Source organism: Arvicola amphibius, chromosome X (assembly GCF_903992535.2).
Source record: "Arvicola amphibius chromosome X, mArvAmp1.2, whole genome shotgun sequence".
Taxonomy (NCBI): domain Eukaryota; kingdom Metazoa; phylum Chordata; class Mammalia; order Rodentia; family Cricetidae; genus Arvicola; species Arvicola amphibius.
In genome coordinates this window covers 90,539,434-90,561,243 of record NC_052065.1, presented here as the reverse complement: position 1 = coordinate 90,561,243, position 21,810 = coordinate 90,539,434, and the positions used below count along the sequence as shown (strand labels likewise).

The 21,810-nt window shown below is 42.3% G+C and overlaps 1 pseudogene; it reads left to right on the top strand.

The window, feature by feature from the left end:
* Positions 1 to 11,407: 11,407 nt before the first annotated feature.
* Positions 11,408 to 12,114, top strand: LOC119805512 (annotated as a pseudogene).
* Positions 12,115 to 21,810: the final 9,696 nt, after the last annotated feature.

Genomic DNA, 21,810 nt, shown 5'->3' with positions numbered 1-21,810 from the left:
GATTTCTAGACAGAGAGTGGCATAGTTCTTTCTCCTCTGTGTCCACCACTGCAGTGTTCTTGAAGAGAACAGAGGAATTTCTGTCCTTGCTTGAGGTTCTCTTAGATCGAAGGGGCATGGGATTGTACATTGTGTCTTCCTCTGTAAAGATCTTATTCCATGGACATGACAAATGGTTCCTTACTCTGGGAAATCTTAGTGTTCTCCAATGTAGGCCTGTGCCTTGTTTTCCATGTCTGCTCCATGTGACCTTTAACTGATCCTCCAACCAATTTCCAAGATAAGAGCTTTAGCTGTTCTTGTCCCACAATAATACTGGTATCCTTAAAATGTGGCACTGGATCTTTTGGTGGAGTGGTTGGTTAGATGTGTGTGAAGTAGCCACCATACTTAATCTTAGTTCATAATAAGCATCCTTTGGATATGCAATGTTTGTTCTTTTATATTTAAATGAGGTGAGGTATCAAACCAAGCCAGGGCTTCAGGTTCAAGTAGAGTTTTTGTTTTTGGGTTTTTTGTTTTTTTCTTATTGAGTCAACATCTCAAAGCTTTTCTGGTGGTAAAGAAAAGAAAATGAAGTGCAGAAAAAAATCACCAAGGCATAGGAAAGAGTTATCATGGAAACTGTAAGTCGTGCGTCTGTAATGCTGTGTGTCTCAGGATGACTTTATAAGGGCAGAGATTCTCCATTCTAATTCCTAGTTCTCCATTTTCCCACAGTAGAGCAGGGTGTGTCCCTTGTTGAAATGTACCTTCAGTGCCTGGTCCTTGACCACTGTGAAGAAACCTTCTGAAGCTCGCGCTGAGGATGCAAAGGAAGCATTAGCAGCGCTAAGAGGATGTTGGTACCAGTTTCTTTCTCTTTACTTTGCTAGAAATAAGACTGAGACTCTCTTAACCATGAAGTGAAGCCCCAACAGTTCTGTGAGTAACAACAGTTAAGCGTGTATCCTCCAGACCCTGACAGCAAGGGAGATACGTTCTCCCCAGCAGTGGCAGTTTTTGAAGCAAATGGCATTTGATTTTACAATTGACTTCTTTGGTTCTCGGTCAATTCCCCAAAGTGAATGTTACCTTACTTATTTTAGAAAGAAAGAAATAACGGTGGGATCAAATTTTTTGCATGGTGCTGTTTTAGGAAGCCTCAAAAACCTTTTTTTTGTTTTGTTTTGTTTTGTTTTTTATTTTTATTTTTTTGTTTTTCGAGACAGGGTTTCTCTGTGGCTTTGGAGCCTGTCCTGGAACTAGCTCTTGTAGACCAGGCTGGTCTCGAACTCACAGAGATCCGCCTGCCTCTGCCTCCCGAGTGCTGGTCAAAAACCTTTTTTTAATCCATTGGAGTTGTCTCATAATTTATCTGTTATGCATCCTTTATTTGTATACTTGGCAAGCTTACTATTAAAAAGAAAACCTGTCTCCAAACAATGATTGCCGTATTTCCTCATACTCCTGTTTCATGAGTCTGTTTTAACTATTCTATTATTTTTAATATTTTTAAACTGACGTATACATTTGAAATCAGTAGTTTTACAAATGAGTGCGATTCTTGGGGTTCTCACCACCTATGTAAATATCTGCATGCCGCATGTATACCCCACGCCCAGGCTTCCACCTTTTACTTTTTCTAAATTTGCTATCTTCCATAATCACCATTCCCAGTAGTCGTCTCTTCTAATTTCCAGTCCTTTCAATTTTTCCTTTTCCTCCACATATGGAAGGTAAGATGTAGTATTTGTGTTTCTACGCCTGGCTTTTATTTCTCTCTCTCAGTGCCTGCAGTTGGACCCATTTTCTAAAACAGAGAAGGATTTCATTAACTTTATAAGCTAGGAGAGGCTTCAAATACGTATGCACTGATGTATTTGTTGCCTCCACGAGTTGTCCACTTCTATCATCCATTTGTGCTTTTCTCTGTCCCTTCTAGTTGGAGGATCCTATGTCGTTGGAAGTTTCCATTGTGGCAGGGGAGAACAAGACAGAGTATGGTGAGTGTGCAGGGGACTGGACAGTTGGAAGGGGTGGTGTCCGTGCTTAGACTGAAGGAGACAGGCCCTGAGCCACTGTAAGTTACGGCGTCCGCCGAATTTGGGAGGAGTAGACAATGGCCGCAAAGAAATGGGCAACTACAGCTGTTTGAAGCCAGAAGTGGGAGGTGGCATTCTTGCTTACAGCATACAGAGAGGGTGGGTCCCTATTCCAGTCACAGTAACAGGGATGATGTGTCTGATTATGTCAGACCACCAGCCCTATATGCAAATGATAGCAAGTGGGATGAAACCAGCTGCCAGTCACGTATACTGTAGGAATAGCCATATATCCTGAGGCAGGGCAAGCCAAGTGTCTGACCAGTGTGTAAATAACAGGATGTGGGGGTGAGCTTAGAATCAGGGATATAGCTTCATGTACAAACCCTTGACCCAGGGCAGGCAAAGCCATAGATGTTGGAGGCAGCACAGGCACTGGCAGGCTAGCTTACATTTTCACATCCCTTGCCAGGCGAACCTCCTGGTAGATCTCACTGACCAACCAAAAATGAGTAATAAATAATATTCCTCCATGAACCTAGTCGCCACTTGCCAGTGTTCTTGTCCACATCTGCATCCTGAATCGAAATTCCCCCTTTGGACGAGGGCTCCTCTGGCCTGTGGTTTCCTATGAGAAGGCCATCTTTCTGATGCAGTTATTCAGGCTGGTCCACACTGGTTCAGGGCCAATTTGTGTACCCCTCCGTACCCAGGTTCTCCTTGTCTCCGTCCGGAGCAGCAGCTCCCCCATCATCATTCCACACCTGCACCCGAACACCACTGTGTCCTGCGGCTGGGCCCCGCTCACCCTCCTCCCCCACCTCCCACCCCTGCCTCATGCCCAAAGAAAAACTAGGGAAACCAGGCTGAGGGCCCCTGGCCACTCCCACCCCCTGTGTTCCTTCAGCTAGGCACATCGCCTGTGTTCCTTCAGCTAGGCCCACCTCACCTTCTGTCCCCATTGCCACCCTCACACCCACCTCCACCCCCATCCCATGCCCAAAGGAAAATTCAGGGAAGCAAATCCATGTGATGCTCTAAGTAAAGCTTTATTGAGAACACAAACAGAGGGGCGAGGCTTGTCAGCCAAACAGGGCTGGCCATGGGAAAAGTTGGGCAGGATGAATTGATGCTCGATAGATACATGGGGCCGTCCATCAGAAACCCAGAGCCAGCCAGCAAGCCAGGAGCAGGTCAGGTAGGAGCCATCACTGACGTCGACGACTACTACGACGACGACCAGGATCAGGCGGAGCCACCTGAGAGATGGTGGTGGACTGGAACAGTTCGCTGAGGAGCGTGTTGTTGTAGACAGTGAAGTCCAACAGCTCCGGGGTGATGGACATCTGGGCACCTCGGCGTTGGGCCTCGCTGATTGCCAGCTCCAGCACTCTGCGGACCAGGAACTCCAGGATGGCGGTCAGCATGATGGGCGCCGTTTCGCTCAGTCGCGCGGCATGGCCGGCCTCCCGAAGAAGGTGTTCCACCAGACTCACAGACAGAATCAGCCCGGCTCTGGAGGTGCGAGCACGGCGAGTCGACCCCTGACGAGCTGATCCCTGCCGAGAGGACCCCTGATGAGAGGGCCCCTGACCAGAGGACGACGAAGAAGTCGACGAAGATGAGGACGGCGGCGACGACGACGATGAAGATGGCGCCGCCGCCTGACCAGACGACGACGCCTGAGCAGACGACGACGCCTGACCAGAAGACGATGCCTGACCAGAAGACGACGCCTGACCAGAAGACGACGCCTGACCAGAAGACGACGCCTGACCAGAAGACGACGCCTGACCAGAAGACGACGCCTGACCAGACGACCCTTGGCGGCTGCCCTGCCTGGTCCGGGGCATGGTGGCCTCGAGGTGCGCCCTCAGGCGCTGGCTCGGCTCTACCTGGCTGCTCCCTGCTGGCCGGCTGGGCTCTGGGCCTCTACCCTGATCGCAATGGCCCCCTGTGCCCTCGCGGCCCCTCACGGTTGTCGCAGCCCACCCTGTCACACTTCCGCTCTTACTGATGACGTGTCACGTGTGGGATGACTCCCAGCCAGCCCTCGCTAGGGGCGCTGTTGCCACCTTGACGCCCTGGGTGCCCTCTAGGAGGAAAGACAAAGACATCTGTGGTGCTATGGAGAAAAGTCCTTCACAGTCTTGGCTTCTAAGGTGCTGTCACCACGCCCACCCATTAAGTGCGAGCTGCTTATCCCTTGCCCGCCTCCGCTGTCCCCCTCCCTGTGCCACCAGTAGCCCAGGCACCACTGTAAACCTGAGGGTCTTTTTTTCCCTTTTCGTGCCGGAGATGCAAGCTCCGAGCCCCACGCGTCTGGAGCAAATCCAGAGCTACAGCTTTCCTGGTCCCAGGAACTCCTTAGCCCCTACTCTGCCTTCTGCCATGCATGTCAGCTCATGTCCGAGTTGGGCAGGTCCTGTAGGCGGGATCATTTTGCAAACAGTCGCCTCTTATATGTGCCCGTTTGCTTAGAATCCTGGGTACATGATGCTTCGTGCCCAGTACACAGTTCCTTGTGTGTCACATCACCTATAGAATGGTTTGAACGAGTGTCCCCCATTCCTTCCCACACCCAAATCATAGTCCACTGTAGGCACGAATCATTTTACTCATTTCTTCATACTGAATGAGGTTTCTGCCCTGCCCGGCCCCCCTCAATAAACACACAGAAACTGTATAATTTGCAATACTGTTTATCCAATAGCTTAAGTGTATTTCTAGCTAGCTCTTACATCTTCTATATTTTTATTTCTTTCTATTATTTCTATTACTATTATATTCTATTATTCTTTTACATTTCTATTATTTTATATTTCACCATGAGGCTTGTGAACTACCAGCAACGTTAGCTGGCGGCTCATGTCTTTCTCCTCTGGCAGGTACATGGCTTCTCTCAACTCTGCCTTCTTTCTTCACTTGAGTTTTCCCTCCTAGCTCTACTCTGCCCTACCACAAGCCAAAGCAGCATCTTTCTTCATTAACCAATAAAAGCAACACATATACAGAAGGACTTTTCACATCATCCTCCTATGCTGATTGGGACTTGAGTGTCCTCCAACTTTTACAAACAACATGGGCATTCCCCAGTCTTCATAGGTGAAAAAAAAGAGCTTGACATCTATCAAGTTTTCAAATGAATATTTTCAGAAAAAGTATTTCATCGGGGAAAGAAAGTGTGAGTGGGATTGTCCAGTAGGGACCAAACATAAGAAAGCATGGATGCCTGGCCAAGTCCTTCAGAGAGACTTGTGAACCGAGACGGTGGGAGGTAAGGAGGAATGTAACAAAGGAAACTTTCACAAAGCTGAAGAAATGGAGTTTATGTCTGGATATTTAAACATTGAGAAGGGGAAGATGCTGGTTGGTTTTTTTTTTTTTTTGGAGAGAGAGAAGGCATACACATCAGCACATCAGGCATTCCAATCCCATTTATTTCCCCATATCTTTGCATCCACCCTCCGTTCTTGTATCCCCAAAATTAAATAAATTTAAAAAATGAACAAACAAACAAACAAAGCTCAGCATGTAAACTGTAGCTGTGGCCCACTTATCCACAGAGTATACCCTTTAGTCCATATGTCTTTCCTTGGGTGTACTGCAATGTGTCATTGGTTTGGTTTGAGACCTCTGGCTTCTGCTACACTATTGACACTGGGCCATCACCATGACTCCTCCTTCATATACTGGTTTTGCCTTAGTGGGGATCCTGCTGTTTTCGGTCTGTAGGTTCATCCCCTTCACCTGTTCCAGCAGTTCACTGAGTGGATGCTGGACTGAGCTAACTCAGTCCTGCTTCTGGGCCTGGTGGTTGCTGGGTTGATCTCTCTGACAGCTTTCCCTTATAGTCACTGCCCGAGTGAGTTCTCCATCCCTGCCCTGGGTAGCTCACCCGAAGCAGCAGACCGCAAGGAGCAAGTCCAGTTCTGTTCTCACTCCTTCAGCTTGGCTCACCTGTACCCACATCACCAGGGCCAGTTCTACTGAAAGTGTTGCAGTTGGTGAGGGGCAGGGCAAGCACTCCCACTCTCATGCCTCCATGGACAGGGGTAGTGCGAATTCTAATTGGTCTTAATAATAAAAACCCAGAGTCAGCTATTAGGGGGTGAAAGCTGAAATATCAAAGAAGCAGAGAAGCCAGCCACTACCTCTCCAAATGTTCAGACTGAATAGGCAAGATCCTGTCTCTAAAATCCCTCAGACTCAATAGATTTAGGATATTGTTTTAAAAAGAAAAGGGGGATATAGAAATGTGGTTAATGTAGTAATGCAAGTTAGAATAGAAAACAAATTAGGTGTTACCTTTTAGGCTCACCAAAATAGGATAATGAAGTATTTTCTCTGAATTTGTCAAATGTTAATGACTAGACTTTGTTGATGTCTATTGCCTGAATATATTATATATCCTTATAGTATACAATATATAGTTATTGTACTTGTGGTTTTCTCATATTAATTGTAATCTTTTAAATTTTTTAAAAAAGGGGAAATGTGGTGATATTTTGCTTGTGTTCTAACAAATAAAGCTTGCCTAATGATAAGGGTGCAGAGATAAGGCACTAGATAGCCATAGAGGCCAGGCAGTGGTTGCAGACACCTTTAACCCCAGCACTCGAGAGGCAGAGTCAGACAGACCTCTGTGAGTTCAAGACCAACCCTGGCAACACTAGATTGAGCCAATGTCAAGGAGAAATAGAGTTGGAGTTCTGAAGAGACCTTTGATATCGGGCATGAAGATACAGAATTTGGAGTTTGTCCAGCTGGTGTTTAGGCTTTCTTTGGTCCTGTGTTTCCTCGCTATCCTTTCTTCCTTGCATTGTGGAACTGTAATGTATCTCTTGTGCCATTAAATGTTGAATCTGTTTATTTTATTTTATTTTATTTGGTGCTAGAGTTAGGAGAGTGCATGAATCTCAGGAGAGAATTGAACTTTGGACTTTAAAACATTGTTGAGACTGTGATAGACTACGGAGACTTTTGGAGTTAGACTAAATGCATTTTGTATTATGATATTTTTACAAGTTCTTGGGGCCAGGGAGTAGAATTGGTAGTTTGATTATAAATGGCTCTCATCCTCTCATAGAGTTTATTATTATTAGAACGTATAGCTTTATTGGAGTGGGTATGGCTTGTTGGAGGACATGTGTCATAGTGGAGGGGCCTTTGACATTGCCTATGCTCAGGATACCATGCAGTGGCTCATCTCAGCGAGAAGTCTTTAGGCTCTTCTAGATGTAGAACTCAGAGGAAAGTACAACAGAGGTGTTCTGAAATATTGGATCATCTGAGCCATTCACTACCATTAGAGTGAATGGTTCTCAGGGGGTTTTCTTCGATCACACCTGACCAGAATGACTCTACACCCTCTAATTTTCCGTGGAAACAAAAGCATGCCCGCTTCTCCAAAGTAGCATACCTTTTGACTTAAATTTTGAAGTCCAGGCATTTTTAAACTATATATGTTGGATTAATCCAGAAACATTTATTATAAAATATCTTTTAGCAGCTTTTGTTCTTTTCTCAGCAGTCAAACTATTTAAAGAGAACACAATAACATACAGTATCCAGACTCTCTTTTATGTGGCTCCTTAATGTTACTTTACTCCCCCTTTAAGGACCTTATTATTTTAAAACTATGTGTTTCTTTCTTATAACTGTTTATACCTTTACTTTCCCATGCCTATGAACATTTTTAAACAAACTGTTTAGAGGTTTTTATTTCTTGTCTGTATCTGTCTTTACTGCATATCTCCGTCTTTTCCTTACCTCATGAGTCTTTATACTGCCAAGCATCATGGCTTTGTCTAAGTGGGCAACTTTGGCCACCGGTTGTACCCCTTGCCTTGGTTCCCTGAAGGATTAGTCTCATGATGGTGACTATGGCCACCTTTGGGACCCATGATTTCTGTCCCAGCTCTGGGAAGCTTTTCCGTCAATGTTGCCACCTAGTAGCGTGCCATCCACTATTCATAAACCCCAAAGTTTAGTTGTAGGGCTTCTTAAACAAGCTGCCTGTGTTTGCCACTAATACTGAGTCAGGAAGCCATCTGTTAAAGGATCACTGCCTCTGTCTGCCACTAGCAAACAGAACCCACCCGAGAAAAAGGGGTTACCAAGAAGCTGAGTTTGCCTCTGTTTTTGTGTGTTTAGAATCATTTTTAAAGCCTTTTTCAGGCTTTATGAGGAATTTTTGGCCCCATGTTGTAATGCCAGATGTATCATAATTAGTCTGAATAATAAAAACCCAGAGTCAGATTGGAGTAAATGCTGAAAGATCAGAGAAATAAATGAGTCACCCACTAGAGAGACCTTACACCTCTATGATATCCTCAGACAAAAGTGAACTAGATTCTTTCTCCATGAATTCTCAAATTGAATACCAGGAGCTCCTGTCTCCTCCCACCGTATATTTGTCTCTCCATCCTGATGGAGGAGGGTCATCTGTCTATGTGTTACTTTCATTGGTTAATAAAGAAACTGCATTGGCCCTTTAATAGGACAGAAAACTAGGTAGGCAGAGTAGACAGAACAGAATTGTGGGAGAAAAAAAGCAGAGTCAGGCAGACATCTCAGGCAGTCGCCATGTCTCTCCTCTCTGAGAGGGACACAGGCTAAGATCTCTCCTGATAAGCTACCACCTCGTGGTGCTAAACAGATTACTAAATATGGGTTAGTCAAGATGTGAGAATTAGCCAGTAAGAGGCTAAAACTAATGGGTCAAAGAGTGTTTAAATGAATACAATTTGTGTGTTGTTATTTCGGGTGTAAAGCTAGCCGGGTGGCGGGACACAGCCCACTGCTCCTTCTACACCACCCAGCCATATCCCTTCCTGTTTCCACCTCTTTAGTGCTGGGATTAAAGGTGTGTGACTCCCAAGTACTGGGATTAAAAATGTGAGCCACCACTGCCAGGCCTCTCTGACTAACTAGTGACTTAGTTCTGTTCTCTGATCTTCAGGCAAGCTTTATTTATTAGATTACAAGCAAAATATCACCACAGCCAGCTTTCCTGCCTGGCACTGGTGACAAGGGTCCAGGAACATCTTTCCCTCATCCTTGCCACATGTGATATTTGAGGGGATGATGGGGTCAGCTCTCCAGCTCTCATACCTTCAGGGCTAGCTCAGCTGCATCCCACCCAACAGGTCAGCTCTAGTGTGCTGCCCAGGCAATCTGTAGGACCTGCTCTCCTGCCTGGTGCAGCTGGTAAGGGGCAAGGCCAGCTCTCCCACTCTCATGACCCTGGGTGCCTGCCAGCTCTTTCTGCCTGCTGCAGGTGGCAAGGCATGGGGGGTTGGGGACATCTTTCCCTTACCTATGCCAGCACTTACTAGCACACAAGGGGGGGGGGGTGGCAAGATCTGCCCTCCTGATCTAACACCCTCAGGGTCTGCTCACCTGTGACCCTAAATTATTTTAAATAAATGAAAACCACAATTCTTACTGTCTCTTTTCCAAAAAGAATATGCACGTGTGGCTTTTTATAAACAGTATACAGAATTCCAAAAGGTCAGTGATGAAAACATTGTTCTCTGAAAGCTGGAGAGATAGCTCAGTTGGTATACTGCTACCCTTGCAAGCAGGAGGGTCTGCCTTTGATCCACAGAACTATATACACGATGTAAAATCACTTGGGAAGTATATGCATTGCACAAATTGAAGTCAATGGGTTATTGAATAAAAAAAGCACAAAGTCAAGGGATAGGGAGGGCAGGTGGATCTGGGGAGGAGTTAAGGAGACAAGTGCAAGTGGGTGAATATAATCAAAAATATTATATGAAAATAAATTTTAAAGTGGGTGTGATGAAAACAGAGCTAGGAAAGTGGAGACAAGTACATCTGCGGGGCGGCACTCGGCTAGCATAACCTTCTTGGTGAGTTCTAGGCTGATGAGATACCCTGCCTCAAAAACAAGAGAAGGTAGACAGCACCTGAGGAATGAATGATAGCCAAGAATGTCTTCTAGTGTCCAGAGGTATGAACACACATATGCCAACTCAGGAACCCTGCCCGTCCACACTTTCCCAAGTATATATGCTTTGTCGTGTTCATTGCTAAGTCTTGAGTGTCAAAAACAATGTGTAACATAGTACTCTACATAAGTCCTCAATAGTAATTTACAATTGAATAAACAAAATTATGAAACTTTACTGGATTTACTACAAGTACCATTAAGCCTCGTCTTTCTGTATTACTTGTTTAGAAGAGCTTTAATTGAGCCTGGTGTGGTGCACACCTTTAATTCCAGCATTCATGAGGCAGAGGGAGATCTGTGAATTTGAGGCCAGCGTCATCTATATAGCATGCTCCAGGCCAGCCAGGCCTACATAATAAGATCTTGTTTCAAAATAAAATAACTTTGTACATATTTCAAATCTGTTTTATTCCCAGTCTAAACTATACACGAAATGTAATTTATGAATACAGGTATTATATGATGAAATTCTGGGTCCATCTGATCCAGTGAATTTAGGAAAGATGGCTTTTTGACGCTGATGCTTGGTAACTGGATAATGTTTCAATAGGAAGAATGTTTGCTTTTACCATATTGATAATAAAGATGAATGTGACTAAGGAATGTGCATACATTTGTAGCCAAATGTGTGCATTACTCTGTGTTAAGAGGACAACTTGGGTAATCTTGCAAGTATGAATGCTCTCTGGTGTACTGTTACTAAGCTCATGCCTTAGGATTAATTACAATACACAATAACATAATCAGTAAGCTAAATGACTTTGAGAGTCCTATAATGGGTATCCCTTCTCAACTGGAAGATTTGTTATAATGCCTCTATAGGTAAAATGGTTTGCTTTGCTGCATTGTTTGTATTTGATTTGTAAAAGATTTCTCTATTTTTGTTTGATGTATATGTTTTGTCTACATATATACAACGTGTGTGCTGTGCCCACAGAGGCCACAAGAGAGAGCATGGTCGCATAGAACTGGAATTCCACTGAATGTGAGCCACCATGTGGGTGCTGAAAACTGAACCCAGATTCTAAGGAATAGCAACCAATGCTCATAACCACTGAGGCACTGCTCTAGTCCTGGGACAATGTTTTATAAAATGGGCATATTGTAAGAGTCAAAACACTTTAATATAATGTGAAATGGCTTTGTTAGTCCACTAAATTCGGTGTGCATATCAGCCTCGGTGACTTTCTTCACCTTTAAAATTGCACTAATGAAAGTAGTCATCATTGTTGTTGAAATATGAGGTTAGTTCATATGAGTGAAGTGCTCAAGATAGTGTTTGGCACTGTGGAAAAGTTTTTTAAAATGCTATTCGCTGTTACTGTTCTTTCTCTAAAAGATAAGACACATCACAAAACAATAGGTTGGCAGGCAGCCTCCAGGCCAAGCCTAGGGGCTCAGCATGCTGCAGCTGCCCCCGGGCGTCCCTGCAGCTGCCCTTGCTGAGGAGCTTTGCAGAGTGGAGCCGGGGAGCTTACCAGAGCCAGAGGCCCAGAGCCAGCAGGCTGGCATCCGGGAGGCGGCAGCACAGAGAGGGGGCCCGAGCATGCCCATGGCCCTGGAGGCCACCATGGCTGACAGCGGCCCCGCGGGGGGCGCAGCGTTGGCTCCAGGGCCCCCTGGACGGGCAATGGGAGCATGGGGCCTCAAGTCTTCTTCCAGAGCCCCCCCCCCGTCCCCCACCCGGGTGGCCATCGAAGGCCCGGGAGGGGCAAGGATGATGATGGGGGGCGCGAATGATGATGATGGGGGGCAGGGATGATGGTAGGGGCGCGGATGATGATGAGGGGGGGACACTGATGATGATGGCCTGGTGAGATGGCAAGGGAAGGTCACTGTCAAGTACTACTGCAAGGAGCTATGGAAGTGCCTCAACCTGGAGGAGTGGATCTTAGAACAGCTCACATGTCTCTAAGACTGCCAGGAGCAGGAGATCCCAGAACTGGAGATAGATGTGGATGAACTCTTGGACATAGAAAGCGATGACACCCGGGCTGCTAGAGTGAAGGAGCTGTTAGTTGACTGTGACAAACCCACTGAGGCCTTCATCTCTGGCCTGCTGGACAAGATCCGGGCATGCAGAAGCTGAGCACATCCCAGAAGAAGTAAGGGTCCTGACCCAGATTACCATGGCTCCCACAGGACAATTGCTGCCCCCAACCCTGTAGCAACAGCAATACCGGGGGACCCTGTGGCCAGGCCTGGTGCCATGAGCAGGGATCCCTGTGCCCCTGCCTAGGGGCCACTTCCCTTGTCCTCAGTTTTCCATTTTTGGGTTTTGTTTTTTAAATTGTTATTAAACTGATGGGACTTTTTGTGTTTTTATATTGATTCGGCGGTGCAGGCCCTTTGAAAATAAAGCTGGGATCACATGACCTTGGAGCAGCTAAAAAAAAAAATGGCTTCCAGAACTATAGGAAACCATTAGGTCACCCATTCATTTAGGTTTTTTTCAAATTGTGCATTGAAAAGCACTAATGAGGTATAAAACCAATTTATTGGTCATAAGCTGAACATAAAGTCAAGACAAAAAATCATAGCAAATATATCCAATAATTAGAATAACTTTGTAGAAGATTTGTCTTATTGGGGCTAGAGAGAAAGTTAAGTGCGTAAGAGCACTGACTGATCTTCTAAAGGACCTGGGTTCAATTCCCAGAATAAACATGGTAGCTCACAACCATCTGTAACTCCAGTTCCAGGGTATCCAGTGCTGTCCTTTGACCTCTGAGAGCCCTGCATGCATGTGGTGCACAGACATACATGCAGGAAAACACCCATGCACATCAAGTACAAATCTTTAAAATTTTGTTTCAAATAGTTTGGTATGTACATGAGTAGAGTATGACGTCAGATGGATTTCTTGTTGTGAATTGTACCCAGAAATTTTTATAAGACTCAATTGTACTTCAATCCCTCTTCATTACAGATGAATAAATTTGGACAGAAAAGGCTACCAATGTGAACAAAATCATACAGTGATGCATGTCAGAGCTCCGAAGCTTGTAGCCAGGTTTCCAGCTTTAAAAGCCACATAAAGGCTTTCATGCCACTTGGACAGACCTTGCATTATCCCCCCCTCAAAAAAAAACCCGCTTTTTTTGTTTTTATAACATGAATTTCTGTATCAGTAAACATTTTTGTTTCTATTTTTGAGACAACTTGTGTATGTTTCTTTTGTAGGCCAAATTGGTCTGGTTATGTTATGTAGCCCAGGATGGAAGTTCTGATCCTCCTGCTAGGATCACAAATGAGCACTTTGCGTCTGACTAATTTTTCTCTTCTTTTTAAACGATTTGTTTAGAATATAATATAAATACATCATTTCCCCCTTCCCTTTCCTCCCAGAAAATCTCCCCATATGACCCCCTTGCTCTCTTTAAAATTCCTGAGCTCTTTTTCTTTAATTGATGCTGTATTCATATATTTCTACAATTCCTAAATATATAAATATAATCTGTTCAATGGTATTTATATGCATAGTTTTCAGAGCTGGCCTATTTTGCCCACGCTCAGCATCCCTTCGTTGCCTGTAGTTCTTTGGTTAGGGCTGCGGTATTACTCCCTCTTCCATCTATGTTGACATGTATATTGGTGTCATCCTTGTTCAGTTCATGTTTAGACAGTCATGTTGGTGTGAATTTATGGGTGTCGCTTCTGGCATGCCTAGAAAATACAATCTCACAGCAACGCTCCATTACTCTGGTCCACTCTGCTCCATCTTCTGCAATGATCCCTGAGCCTTAAGTACAGGAGTTGTGTTGTAGATGTATCAGTTGGGATTGGGCTTCATAACTCTGCATTTTGATTGGTTGTGGGTTTCCATCTTTTGCAAAGAGAAGTTTCTTTGATAAAGGCTGAGATAGGATTATGGCAGTTTAGTAAAACTGCTGGCAGATTTAGGTTCTCCTCCAAGATCCATGACTTCACTAGCCAGAGTTTACAGTATAAGGTATGATGTCCCTCCTGTTTAGTGGCCCTTACGTTGAATTACAGAACTGTCAGTTATTGCTAGAGTATGCATGTCACCACCGTATCCTTCGGGATACTATGCTATGTTGTTGGTCATTGCTGTAGTTCATAGACATCACAGCTGGATAGGACTACTGGTTGTTTCTTTCCCCTTGGAAGTTTGCATGGTTATCTTCTGATACCATGAAGGTTCATCCTCATAGAGGAGGCTCACAGGTAAGATATAGCTCAGATACTCTGGGTTTTGTGTTTAGAACACAGTGTCTTCAGAAACAGGGAATTGCCTTTAAGTTCTGGGAGGCAACCAAGGGCAACGACAACAGTCTATAATGTTTAGGATTCTATTGGGCAACACTTACCAACGTTAGAAAAGGATGTTTTTCATGCCAGGTGTTGAGTTTTTTTGTCAGGTGTTCTGTGGCTCTACCAAATGATGAGACTGTGATAGCAATTTCTTGTTCATGAATTTTCAATTAATAAATTGAATCATGTTTCCTAACTTATAGGATATAATCTGGCAGGTAATCCTTAATTCCAATAACATATGGGGTATTGTGAGCATTAAAAACCTATTCTCACATTAAAAGCAATTTGGATAATAACAACATCAAAGGCAGTGATGAAAGGGGAAGAACATTGTCTTCCCAAATGGGAAAATTTCATTTAAACTATATATGTATGTTCGTATACTTACTTATGCATATCATAGGTATTTTAGGTAGATAGTTAATAATTTGATTCCTTATGACTTTTTAAGACACTCTTATTATTATTTTACCCATCTCCTCTCTTCAGAATTTGTTTCAATGGCTTTATTTTGGTCTATCCTGCGTTCATTTAACCGTTTTCCATTCTTTTTTTTGTGGATAGGGAAATGAGCCCCATCTCCTAACCATGGACATTGTAGGTATTCTTACAGGTTTGTCAAATCTGTAAGAGTTTGAAAAGGTTGGTGGTGTTGTGGACAAGAAATGAAAAGAAATGATGCTGTGCAGATGTGGAGAGTGCAGCTGTCATCTCAAAGAGTGGTTAGGTATCTCTTCAAATATCACTATGGTAACAAGCGAGGGGCTGAGGGTGGCTGCCTGGCAACCAGAGCACTACAAGTTCCTGCTTAGTTCTGCCTTCCTCCAAGATCTTCCCCTTTCATCACTACCTTTGATGTTGTTATTATCCAAATTGCTTTTTTTTTTTTTTTTTGGTTTTTCGAGACAGGGTTTCCCTGTAGTTTCTAGAGCCTGTCCTGGAACTAGCTCTTGTAGGCCAGGCTGGCCTCGAACTCAGAGATCCGCCTGCCTCTGCCTCCCGAGTGCTGGGATTAAAGGTGTGCGCCACCACCTGCCCGCTCCAAATTGCTTTTAATGTGAGAATAGGTTTTTAATGCTCACAATACCCCATATGTTATTGGAATTAAGGATTACCTGCCAGATTATATCCTATAAGTTAGGAAACGCGATTCAATTTATTAATTGAAAATGCATGAACAAGAAATTGTTATCACAGACTCATCATTTTGGTAGTTCTTGACTTCTTTTGCCCCTTAGTGCCTCAGAAAAATGCTTATATTTATTTTCGTATCCTTATTCATTGAATATCAGGCATATCATAATTTGTGGATGCTGTCCTCCTTCCATTATGCCCATTCAAATTTGACTTTTAGTTTTCATAAAAAGTTTTATGCATGTATACACACACACGCGCGCGCGCACACACACACACACACACACACACACACACACACACACACACACACACCGAGAGACAAACACACCACATTCATGTGGAGGTCAGACTTCAACTTCCCAGAACCAGTTCTCACCTTCAACCATGTAGTGCCAAGGACCAAACTCAAGTTATCAGGCTTGACAGCTGAAGAAGGACGCTTAACAGAAATCCCACACTAGCGCAGAATTGAGAATAATAGATGGCTATTTATTAAGGGTTAGACTCACAAATCAATATCCTCTGCTGGATTTGAGAATAGCAACCAAATCCCGCAGCTGGAAAAAAGAGACAGGACGCATGCTTTACATTGGCATAATTAGTATAAGAAGCCACACCCAGGTGGACAGGTAACTTAAAGACTACTGGCTGTAGGATTTCCTAAAGCATCTCTCCCTTTTTAAATAAGGGAGTTTTAATTCTAATACATAATTATATACAATAAGAACAAATATATTCAATAATTATTCTATCCTGATGAGTTTAAGTCTTGTATTGTAAATAACTTGGCTAAGTTATGAGAGGAAAGTAACTACAAGTATCTAGTCTTCAACCCCATTGAAGATCCCAGAAGGTAAATAATATTACTTGAATAAGCAGGAAGTGCAATCAAGCAACTTCTAAGTGTGCAAGAAATAACAGAGACAACTGGCTGCCTGGGCATTACCCAAAGTCTCATTTGCAATGTTGAAGCAACTAATTTTGGCTAAGGCCTAGAGTAACTGACAGACCATTTTCAGAGGCAAGAAATTTTTCGAAACCTTCTTACCCTGTCTTGGCAAGATTTGACAGTCTTTTTCTTTGTGTCCTGCTTATCCATTTCCTGATACCATGTACCTTGTCAGCAGTTGAGGCATGGGCAGTTCCTTGCCCAAAGGCCAATTTTGCCAAGAAGGAAACAAACTCCGAGTGGGGTGTCTTCAGTGCTCAACATTCTCTTGGGAATAGATGGGTGCTGCCAGGACCAATCATGTCTCACTTCAACAGAAACCTACATTATTTAAATGCCATATTCTAGAGCTCTTTGAAGTGGTTGAAGATGACCTATCTATGCAGAATACAATCTCTATGTATCCAAAGAAACTGATTAGTGTAACTATAAATATGACAAACAGAGATGAATATTAATCTATAATTCTTAGTACCTATATAACTAAAAGACTAAGATTTTATATTAGAATATTAAACAATCTTTAAACAACTGTGCAACAAATGAGGACAATGACCTCAAAATGTAAACAATGTATAAGTATCTTGATCAAAGATAGAGATGTACATTGCAATATGATAAAATTATCCTAAAATTATATCAATATACAAAAATGTTTTATGGCAGAAGTAGAAGCATGCATGCATACAATATGACAAAATAGCTTTGCCTTGGTATACAAATATGGTAGTCTAAAATAGGAGCATATTCAATATAATTTAAGTTTGTATCAATATACAAGGAGCTATACCAATGTAAATTGCCTATACATAATAACTCACAAGTATTGACTCTATTACTCACTATCAGTATTAGTGTGAGTAAGCTCACACTAATCTATTATCCCATCCAATTTTCCCTTTTTTTTTGCAAAGATATCCATGAGCCTACAAAATTCCACTACAACACCCAACCCAATACCAATTATAATCAACCCCTAAATGATGTCTCTAATCCTGAGGACAAATATTGTTGGGAGAGGGACGTTGTCTACTAAATTTACTTTCAGCTGTCATGGGTGTGATGTACTTTCTATAGGATGTGAAAGTAATAAAATGATGGTTTAAGTTCCAAGATTGCTGTCTGGTATAATTGCAAATAGACTCTGAGTGTTTCAGTAGGGTTTTTCTGAGGTTCCTATGTGGAGTTCTGGCCAGAGTGTTGTAAAAATAGGGCACCATTTCAGTTAACCAAGTTGGGAACCATTTTGAACAGCTGGTTACCTGATGTAGGTGTGTCTTCTATCTATCTGATGATTTCATTGCTTAATTAATAAAGAAACTGCTTGTCCTAATAGGTTAGAACATAGGTGGGTGGAGTAGACAGAACAGAATGCTGGGAAGGGGAAGTGAGGCAGATGCCTCGGGCAATCACCATACCGCTCCTCTCTGAGCCAGTCACCATGAAGCCAGCCTCCAGGTCAGACATGCTGAATCTTTCCCAGTAAGACACCACTCGTGGTTGTTACATACATTATTAGATATGGGTTTAAAGCAAGAGATGTGAGAATTAGCTAATAAGAGGCTGGAACTAATGGGCCAGGCAGTGTTTAAATGAATACAGTTTGTGTGTTGTTATTTCGGGGCATAAGCTAGCCGGTGGCCGGGAGCTGGGTGGGAATGCAGCCCGCAGCTCCACACTACAGGTACCCAAAAACGGTCTTATAGTAGCACTAAAAGCATCATGACAGCATATCTACCAGGTGGAGTTGCTGTTTGCCTCCGTCTCATCTTGGAAACTTCAAAGATTACTGCAGGAAAATTCATTGTTCATTGCGGAAAACGTAAACATTATTTATATAGACATATACAGACATATATATCAATGAAAGGTACAATATAGACAAAACAGATATGAAGAAAAGCAAGTTTTTTCTAAAAGTAAATTTTTTTCTAAATTCTTTTTTCTTTCTGTCCCATATCAGATGGTTCTTGACATGAGACAGAAATTCTGAATATTACTTTTAACAACATGCTTGGATGTAGAGGACAGAGCCATTGTCCAACTCTAAAACCAGGTCTATATATTCATATGTATATACATTTATATGTTTAAATATATGTGTATCAGTTACCTGGCCTCATAAATCCTATTCCTTTTTCTCAACGATCCTTAGTGGATAGTTATTTTTCCATCTGTCAGCATTCAAACATCCAGGGTCTCTTGAATTTTTGAAGATGAGTATTTTCCCACAAAGACAGAAACAGAACCCTGCCTGTTTTCCTTACTACCTGTATGGTTGTCACTGTTGTGGATGAGCTGTCATTTAATTTTCTCAAGAGGTTTCTCTTTTTCAAGCCAAATCTTTATTAATTTTGATGATGTCCATAGTTTGTCTTCTTCTGTGGAAACAAGAGCAAAACCCCTTCCCCAACGTAGCACATCTCCTGGTTTCCATTGTGAGGTCAACACATCCTTTAAATAAACTGGCTGATATAATACAGAAGACTTTTCTATTATCCAATGTCTCTCTGCTGATGTTGTTCCTTTCTCATTAGCATTAAGAAAATTCAAGGTTAATTAAGACATCATGTAATCTATTTCTGGGGATGTTTTCCACCCCTTTGTGTTTGTTTAACATATCCTTTATAGTTCAATTTGATCTTTCTATAACTGTCTGACCTGTAGGATTGTGTGGTATATCTGTAATATGCTTTATATTATAATAAGCAAAAAAAACTGTTTCATTTTCTTAGAGACATATGCTGAAATAATATCTGTCTTTATTTGTGAAGGATATACCCATGATGGCCATAACTTCTAATAACTGTGTGATTATTGAATCAAACTTTTCTGTGCTTAAATCAGTTGCTCACTGAAGACCTGAATAAGTGTCAATGGTGTGGTGTACATATTTTAATTTTCCAAATTCTGAAGAGTGGAATACATCCATCTGCCAGGTTTCATTCCCTTGAGTAGCCTTTGGTTAATCCTTGCCTGTAGTGGTGTTTTGTTATAGAAAGAACAAGTAGGACACCTCTTTATAATCTCCTTAGCTTGTTGCCATGTAATAGAAAACTCTTTCTTTAAACCTTTGCTATTGACATGATGTTTTTATGAAATTCTGAGGCCTACAACACATTTCCAATCCATAACTGATCAATTTCTGTATTAACCTTGTGCTAGAGGACCTGGCAGACCCATATAGGATTGGATGTGTGTTATGTATACAGGACAAAGCCTTTTCCTGATTATGTCTTGTACCTGGATAAACAATGAAGTCAATTCTGTATCATCTGGTATAAATTCAGTGGTTTCAATATGGAAGACAACTCTTTCTGCATATTGTGAATTAGTAACTATATTAAGAGGTTCTTTAAAATCCCTAGCACCATGAGGTTAGGATATAATTCTGCCTTCTAGACAGAATTATAAGGGCTTTGTTCTACCTTCCTTAATTTTTCTGATATGTAACATGCCTTCCCTGATTTATTGCATCAGTATAAAATGTATGTGCTCCAGTTATTGGAGCATCACGTACAATTTGAAGAATAATCCAAGAAGATCTTTTTATAAGGTTAAGTATATTGCTTTTGGGATAATTGCTATTAATTTCTCTCCCCAAAATAGCACAAGCTCTTTTGCCATGCTTCACTTGTCTTCCCATAACTTTTTTATTTTACCAATAGTGAAAGGCATTTCTATCAATCTCTGCTGGGGTCTATACCTGCTAGTTGACTGAAATCTCAATTTACCTTTTATAATTAATTCAGAGACTTTTTTCCACACTATGTTTTTAATTTTTTATTTGGTTTATGTGGTAAAAGATACATTCTAATCTAGTATCGTCTCTCCACATTAAAAATTCCTGTAGGAGAAATTCTGGAAGGCAATGCGACTCTAAAATACACTTAAGATTTGGATTCACCTTATCCACATGTGCCTACTGTAATTTCTCCTCAACAATTGTCAATTCCTTTTCTGCTTCAGCTGTTAATTCTCTGGGACGATTTCAAGTCTTTGTCACCAACTAAGGTTTTGTTTAAATAAATTATTAGATGAGGGTATTATCACAACAGCGGGTCATAGGACTGAAAATTTCTCCTAAGAATCTTTGAAAGTCATTACAAGTGTTGCAGCAGGTCTCTTCTAATTTGTGCTTTTGTGTCCTAATTTCATATAAACCTATTTGTAATCTGGGTAATTCGACAGAATCTCCTCTCTGATATTTTTTCAGGAGCAATTTGTAATCCCCATTTTGCAGGAAGCCTGATTTGCCGGACGCCATTACAAGATGGCAAGGAACCCTGCACCACCGAGTAAAACAACTCCATATTAGGCAAGGCTGTAGACAGAACCTCTTGCATGCAGCAGTAGTGCGCAGTAATCATGGCCATTCCCGTGGCCGGGGGCATCGAAAGACTAGTGCAAGTAGCCAATCCAGGCACAACCCGTGTTCTGCTCTCGCTATATAAGCAGCTGCCAGTTTAGTCTTCGGGGCCCCTCACTTCCTGCTCTCGCTTTTACCAAGAGGCTCCAATAAAACCGTGATTTGAGAAGAATCCTATGACTGGTGGTTGTTCTTCCATGCTGGCCAGGGGGGTCGCCACACATTTTGGCAAACTTTATTCTTCAAACATTCTTTTTAAAATATCTATATTTAAATCAGATAGCAAAATTTCATCCATGTAATTGTAATTATAGACTTAGGAATTGCTGCTCCGTATTATTTCCAGTGGCCTTTCTGACTTACAAAGTATAGGCACAATGTGGCATATTGAGCATTCCCTATGAGGGGACAGGATATTGATCTTCTAGTAGGCTGAGAATTATTATAAGTAGGCACTGTGAAGAAAATTTTTTCTCTATCCTTTTCTTGTAAGGTATAGTGAAGAAGAAATCTTTTCAAATCAATATAAGAGGCTTTACTATTGGTAATAGGAAGGCCGAGGAATTCCAGACTGTAGCGGACCCCATAGGTGAATTACTTATTGACAGCTCTTAGATCGTCACCAGTCGCCATTAAACCAGTTTCTTTTTAACACACAAATACAGGAGAATTCCAAGGGCTGTATTTTATTCTTGAATATGGTAATCATGCAGTTTGCTCTTTTACAGCTGTTCTAAAGCCTGCAGTTTATCTACTGTTAATGACCACTGTTTGACCCATATTGGTTTTCTCCACTTAACCATTTTACAAAGTAGGGCTGTGGCACCCTCTAAAGTTGCTAGTTGCTTTAATTCTTGTACAGCCTGAATGGCTGGTGACCTTTGTGCATAGTACCTTATAAAATCCTTTCTAGAATTATAAATTACTGGGACTGCAGGAATGTTAATCTGGGTTATTCTATTGTTGCAGTGGTCACAACCCCATACATTTACTGCAATATAGCCACATATGACCTCAGCTTTCTCTCCTACCTTCTGGACCAATGCAGTCAACCCATCTAGTGTTTTGTTTA